Below are 8,013 nucleotides of genomic sequence, written 5' to 3' on the forward strand. Positions count from 1 at the left end.
ACATCACAACATTGTAAAGTTAGCTATCATATATCAGGCTATAACTAAAGTAGCATTGATAATATAGTATAGTAATATAGCCCGCCCATTTGGAGGGAAGATATGATTGGTCAATTGTACTGTCATTTGACATTACTCTCTCATTGAGTTACTATAGCGGGCCCTCTGTGAATGTAGAGAGGGACCAACAAGCCCTCCTGTCTTCACAGCAGAGTCCTGCACGGGTCTGATTTTCAAGACCCGCTCCCGCCCCGCACCCGCGACGTGCAATACCGAACCCGCCCCGCTACCCGCACATATTACCAATTAGTTCCGCAACCCGACCCGACCCGTCGGCACAGGATCCGCAACCCGACCCGAACCCGCATAGGCCTATATGAGCAGTGAAAACGTGCAATTATTAACACACACAGTTGCATATTTCTCTCAAAAAGCGGGGGATGTTGGTTATTCTCTCCATCTAGGAGGACACCAACAGCCTCCCAGACGTTTGATTTCGCTCTTGAGGAAGTGTTGGAAAATGCTGTATTCTCCGCTATAGAGAGCTTCACCTCAGCCATTCAGAATGTGGCGCGCTCAGAAGCAGATTGATGCGCTGCAGAGGTTATGATTATGCACAGTCCCGCGGGGGAGAGGTCTGAGGATTTAAACTAAATTATTATTATTTAAATATATTTATTATGCAACACCCGCGACCCGACCCGCATCATCTTTGTTTTACCCAGAACCGAACCCGGAAAAAAGTGTTTGAAAAAATACCACCCGCGAATCACCTTTTTTGCGGGTCACCCGTCGGGTACCCGTGGGTACCCGACCCGATGCAGGACTCTGCTTCACAGTACTCGCAGAGACGGCATTTAACCCTTCACATTCCAACAGAAACTGAACAGGCAGATTCGAAGGATTTATTTCTTTGGAAATGTTATTTTAAATACAATTAAATCAAGTTATTTTGGTAAAACTAATGAAAAATGTAACAACAAAAAAATATAAAAAATTATATTTAAAAAGAAATTTTTTTATGTTTTCAAATATTATTCTTTAGAATATCTTAGGCCTAGAGGGCCCTAACGGCTCGCCACTGGCTCGCCACTGGTCATGAGCCTCCGCCGACGGCTAGCACGCCAAGCTAGCCTGTCGGGACGAGACCCTTTCATGTCTAGCGATATGCCGGCCGGCAACCGAGACATGGGGGAAGCCGCGCTGCATCCAGGCTGGACATCCCCTGGCCTGAAGTAGTGAAGGAGACCACCAGATGTCGTTACGAGGGGAAGAATTTGCCCCAGGCTGCGAGGATGGCAAGACAGCTTCTCCCAGTTTTTCCGGAGCTGTTGGACGAGGTGTCCGCCTCGTGGAGGGACCGACCGTTCAGCAGTAAGTCCCCGATCCAAGGAGCTTACTCTCTGGATTTCGAGGGCATGGAGAAACTCGGCTTGCTTCGCATGCCCAGGGCCGGCCCGTAGCACTGGCGTTATAGATGTTAGCCTAGGGCGCCAGATCTGGGGAGGCGCTGCGCTGGTAGAAAAACATTTTTGACCGCTGGTGCTCATCCTAATTTTCGGCCTTGATGTAACAACATTCATAATTAAGTAAATGTAACACCCTTTTTTGACCCCGGTTACACGTTTCATTTGCCCTGTGCGATGGGCGCTGTAAGTGATGAAAATGGGGGATGTTGGCTTATCTGGCGCCCGCAGCTCACAGTCAAAGTGCGAGTGAGCTTGGGAGCGAATGAGGGAGAGAGGGAGGGTGCACCGGTACCGGCGCTGCTGTTATTAGAATCTGGTGCTAGCTGCTCTAACGGATATTAGAAGAAGACGTTTCTACAATAATGTGGAGGGAGAGTCCTCTCCAGTCAGACTGAGATTCTGATAACTACAGCTCAGTGAGGTAAAGGACTCTCTGAGTGTTTAGATAGTTCACTTTAGTCTAAGTTATCTCAGTGGGTCTCAAACGGTTTGGTCACAATTTATGTAAACAAATATTTCCAAGGCACTCCTGTATAATTATTGGGATAAAACAGGTTTGAAATCGTTTCAATGTATACTATAGGACAGTAAACCAGTTTTAAACTGGAGAGATTTAAAAAAATGCACAAATAAATAAATGTTAATAGGTCAAATAAGATATGAATGAACTCCAAAAATAAAATAAGTTACATTTATTTGTTATTGGCTATGGTAGGTTATTGGTTATGTTCACATACTTATTTGATTAATAAAATGTAAACCAATCTTTTTCATATGGGTGTTTAGAGTTGTACCCCCTAGATCTAGTAGTAATTCTGCTTAAAGTGCACCAGATTGAAGCATTTTACTTTAAAGGTCACATGTCATGGCCATTTCCACTGATCATAATTCCATTGTTGAGGTATACTTAAATAGAAAAATAATGTGCAATTTTCCAAACTCACATTGGTTTCGCATACAGCATCTCTGTAAAGTATGTGTATTCAGCAGTATTCACCACTAAACGGCTCACTGCAGCTAACCTTCGCTCAGGCTGCCTCGTGACCCTACCAATTTAAGATCCCGAAACGGCCAAAGCCACATCCTGCCCCGGTTCAAACCCTGCCCAGGCATGAGGCGAGGACGAACTGGCCAAGGAAGTCCCCAGCCCCGACAGCAGGTGCACCGGCACAGCCGGCTCAGACTTTCGGTCATCAAGTGAGGAAGAAGAAGAAAGCGGCCTGACAGCCTTCCCTCGTCTCCTCGGTGGAAGAGCTGGAAGTTCCCTGTTCTCCAGCTCCACCTGTTCTGCGCTGGACTGTGCTTCCGGAGGCCATCCATGCCCCCGACTCCCCGTCGCCTCGCGTGGTGTCCAAACGACATCCGGTTCGCGCCGTGAGGAAGGTGGACTTTACGTTGGAGACAGCAGATTCTGCTGCCCGTTTAAGTCACAGAAGCACAGTTCCACGTTCTTTAATAAAGCATATTTCACTGTCGTTTCCGGGCTTAAAGCCAAGGGCGCAGTCAGAAATACGAACAAGAAAAAATAATAAGCAGTCAGGTGACTGTGTCGCTTCTGAGGGGAGCTGTCGCCTCCCTCAGCAAGCGGACGGTAACCGAGTCTGTCAAAGCGCTATCACCTCGCGCATGCGCAGTGTCGGCCGAGGTTGTCAGTCAGGGGTACTATCGTGTTAAGACACTAATAATAATAATAATAATGCATTTTATTTATATAGCGCTTTTCACGACTCAAAGACGCTTTACAATATGAGGGAGGGTAGACAAACAAGGACAGGCAAACAAGTAAGTATAGTAAAATAAATAAAAAGGCAGTCAAGAGGAAATTGATTGAGAGGAGGGGGGGCTTATGGGTAGGCAGAGTTGAAAAGATGTGTTTTGAGGCGGGACTGAAAGACTGTGAGGGACTCAGAGTCACGGAGATCTTGGGGGAGGGAATTCCAGAGCCTAGGAGCTGCCACTGAGAAGGCTCTGTCCCCAAAGCTGCAGAGTGTGGATGTGGGAATGGATAGGAGTCCAGCTGCGGTGGATCTGAGGGACCGTGGGGGTTGATAAGGAGTGAGAAGGTTTGTGAGATAAGGGGGGGCCAAATGGTGGAGTGCTTTGTAGGTGAGGACCATCATTTTGTAATTGATGCGATGGGAGACAGGAAGCCAGTGGAGCTCTTTGAGGACTGGGCTGATGTGATGCCATGATTTGGTATGTGTGAGGAGACGTGCAGCTGCATTTTGAACCCGTTGGAGTCTGTTGAGGGATGTAGTGCTGATGCCGTAAAGAAGTGAGTTGCAGTAGTCAAGGCGGGAGGAAATGAAGGCATGGATTAGTCGTTCGGCTGCGGGGCGGGTGAGAGAGGGTAGGATTTTTGCAAGATTGCGGAGGTGGAAAAATGAGGTTTTGACTGTTTGGCGGATGTGAGGTTCGAGGGAGAGGGTGGGGTCAAAGATTACGCCAAGGTTGCGTGCCTGATTGGAGGGGGAAACAATGGTGCCATCGATGGTGAGTGTTATGTTAGTGACCTTGCTGAGGGTGGATTTGGAGCCAATTAGGAGGAGTTCTGTTTTGTTGCTGTTCAGTTTGAGGAGGTTATGTTGCATCCAAGTTTTAATAGCTGTCAGACAGGAATCGTTGTGGGTAAGGGGTGGGTTATGGAGGGATTTGGTGCTGAGGTAGATCTGAGTGTCATCAGCATAGCAGTGGAAGTCCAGGTTGAAGTGGCGGAGTATCTGACCGAGGGGCAGGATGTAAATGATGAAGAGGAGGGGTCCAAGTACTGATCCTTGAGGAACACCTTGGGTGACTGAAGCTGTGGCAGAGGAGTGGTTGGGGAGGGAGATGAAGTGGGATCGTTCAGTGAGGTAGGACTGGAGCCATCTGAGTGCAATACCTTCAATACCAATGTCCCTGAGTCGGGTGAGCAGGATGTTGTGGCTCACGGTATCGAAGGCTGCACTCAGGTCGAGGAGGATGAGAATATTGAGGGAACCAGTGTCAGCAGAGGTGAGGAGGTCATTGAGGACTTTGACGAGTGCAGTTTCTGTACTGTGGTGAGGACGAAATCCAGACTGAAGGGGTTCATAAAGCTGGTTGGTTTGGAGATGGCAGTGAATTTGATTGGCTACAATGCGTTCAAGAGTTTTTGAGAGGAATGGTAGGTTGGAGATGGGGCGGTAATTAGTGAGGGAGGAGGGATCAAGACCAGGTTTTTTGAGGATTGGAGTAGAGAGTAGAGATCCACTAGAGGGCCCCATAACACAACTAATAAAGGCACAGAGAGCCGACAGCAGGGCAGGGGCTACTTCTCCTCTCACTCTCATGAGCGAGAGGTGGAAAGCGCTCACAAGCTCAGCTTGGGTGTTGAGGACGATATCACGGGGCTACAGACTCCAATTCGCTGTCACCCCCCTCACTTCTCGGGCATTGTGCATTCACAAGCCTGGGGAGAGTCGGCCCGTATTCTAGGAAGGAGATTTTCTCGCTGTTAGAAAAAAAAGGCCATAAATATAGTGCCCCCCGAACAGAGTCAGAGCGGCTTTTATTCCAGGTATTTCCTCGTCCCCAAACGGGGAGAAAAGTGATTGAGTCCTATGTTCCTATCACCAAAAGTACAATTTCCGTCTAAACTAAATCTAAGTTTACAGGACTATAATTCAGTGTTTTTTTAGTTAAATAATTGTCTGACTATTTGGTGATGGCGGACAGCCACCTGGTAGTAGTTTTCCCCTCAAAATAAAATTTGACAACAATCAATTTCATTAATGGGAGACCCTAAAGATAAGAAAAATCACTGTTGTCATTTGTTCTACCTTGGGTAGGGGTATCTCAAAATCTGAGGGCCCTTCCTGCTAGACTATATATTGTGTGCAGTTCTAGGGTTAATATGAATCTAATATGATTTTCATCGGTCTAAATTAGATTTAAAATGATTAACTGTGTATGTAATGAAGATCATAGTGTGGGTTGAATCCATTTTCATAACCACTGTCTTTTAACTGATTTAAATGCGGAAACTGGGCTTATTCTTCAGAATTTCGTATGACTTGACTTGACTGGCTTGACCTGAGCAATGACTTGACTTGCTTGACTCTCACCACAGTGACTTGGGACTTGCTTGATACTTGTAGGTCCAGACTTGAGACTTGCTCATGATTTGCACATGTAGGACTTACTCCCACCTCTAGTGTATATGCATATATGTCAATCAACAGGTAAAGCAGATTAATAATAATAATAATAATAATAATAATAATAATAATAATAATAATAACAATAAAAATTAATAATAATGATAATTATTGCAGATTATAGATTATAAATAAATCATTTAGGGACAAGGGGGTGAGATTAAATAAATTATACTTCTGCTCACTCCTTTTCGAACACTAGATGTGGCACTGTTTATGTTGCTAATGCTGTTGTTGTTGTTGTTGTTGTTGTTGTTGTTGATGTTGATGTAAATGTCATTTTTTGTTTTGACTTCTCTTACATGACTATGCACTGCAACATTTGTTTTGTTTTGTAATTATTTATTTTACTTGTTCGAAATAAAATGTATCAATCAATTAAGACCTCTGTAATCAATAAAAGGGCGTATTATCCTTTTTGTCCACAGAAAAACACCCTGCCCCCATATAAGATGAGGAAGGATGAATGAGACAAGCAGCAAGAGTCAGATATGAACCTCTCCATGGCCTCTTTTTCTGGCCTTGAAAGATTGTACAGCTTGCTAGAAGGGAAGTCTATCTAGCAAATATATGGAACAGTCATAGAGCCTGACATGTGTGGTAGTAAAGATAATATGCGGTCCTTGCTAAAAATCTCCTGGATGTCGTGATATTCAGAGTTTACGGAGGTGAGATCAATTGGTTTGGACTAGTGACTGTGGCACGAACTGCAGAGTACAAACAATATGAGTGACAGAATAAACATCAATTAACATGGATGAGTTAAGCCAGTCTATGGGAGAGTTGTGAAGTTTTAACCAAGGAAAACCTAAGATGAGTGGTGACATGGGTTAGGGGATAACGTACAGGGTGAACAACTTGTGATGGTTACCAGAGAGATTGAGAGAGACTGGAGAAGTACGGTGAATGACCTGGGCTAAGAGTCTCTCGTCTAAAGCAAACCTAGAGGCTCAGAGGGGAGGCCAGACTGTCAATACAATCATCAATTGTCTTTTTTTCATCTTAATTAGTGTGTTCATTTTTGCCAGGAAAGAAATGTTTACGAGGATGAGACCCGCAAAGGACCTCTGGTATGTCATGTGATGTGTAATGTGGTAGACATTCAATGTTTAAATAAGTATAAGTTCATAGCAGTTTATATTGCTTTAGGTTTATCATTCTTTGTTTGTTATAACTTGCACTGTTGGAGATGTAAAAGCCAGCATGGTCACATGAGGTGCATTGAAGCAGGAAACCACAGAGTCCGTGCTCAAAAGGAAGGAAACTTTTGTATAAAGAATGAACCATATAAATGTTGCTTGAGTGAGTTACAAACGAGTTATTTCTTGCATCTGCTTTCTGTTAATGAAGATAGCAACTGCTAGGGTACACCTAGTTGATGTAGTTATCATCTGCAACATCCAACCTCAATAGAGCCGAGGAACCGTTTGCAAAGGCCAAACTTAAAAAACACTTAAAACAACCTGAAAACTTAAGGCATCCAAAAACTACAATAAAAAAATTAATAAAAAAAGTTTATGTCTCCTTTTTCCTCACAACACCAGGAAATCTTGCTAGTGGGCTAATATACTTTATAAATGATAAAACAATTGCAATGAGTTTCTATTGCCTTTTCATTTTGTCTTTTTATTCATAATGTTTTTTAGTTATCTTTTTTATGATCTTCTTATAGATGTGGAATATTGCAATGAGCAAAATTAACTATATATGCAAGTACAGTATATATATATATATATATATATATATATATATATATATATATATATATATATATATATATATAAATATATATAATCTACATGGGTTTAATGTAGTCACTGAAATGTTGTGAGGCAAAAAAAGCCCCTCCCTTGTCCCCTTTTCTCTCCTATCAACTTCTAAACATAATACAATAACAATGATTAATTATTTAATAATCTAATCAAATTTTTACACTCTACTTTGCTTAAAGAAACCGAAAGCTAAAGTTAAATAAAAATATGTTAGATATGGTAACTATTCTATTAACAGAAAGTAAATAGCATAACACGATTCATTAATATTTTCTCATGATCTGAAGTTTAGAGTGTACTCGCAGGACAGAGGCGCACTGGTTCAAACATACGTTATTTATAAATGAAACGTTTCTTAGGATATACAAACAAAGGTTCAAAGGTTATTTGTCATATACACAGCCAGTTGTGCAAAGAAAGTCTTGGGTCACAGGTTCCTCCAACAATACAACATAAATATAGATAAGACATAAAACAAATACAAAAAAAAGTCCAGATAGTGCAAGCTCAGGAGTTTAGCAGTCTTATGGCCTGTGGGAGGAGGATTTAGAACAGCTAGTGGAGAACATAGAAAATGAAATGCACAAATTAAAA

This window comes from Notothenia rossii (genome assembly GCF_949606895.1).
Source record: "Notothenia rossii genome assembly, chromosome: 6".
Classification (NCBI taxonomy): Eukaryota; Metazoa; Chordata; class Actinopteri; order Perciformes; family Nototheniidae; genus Notothenia; species Notothenia rossii.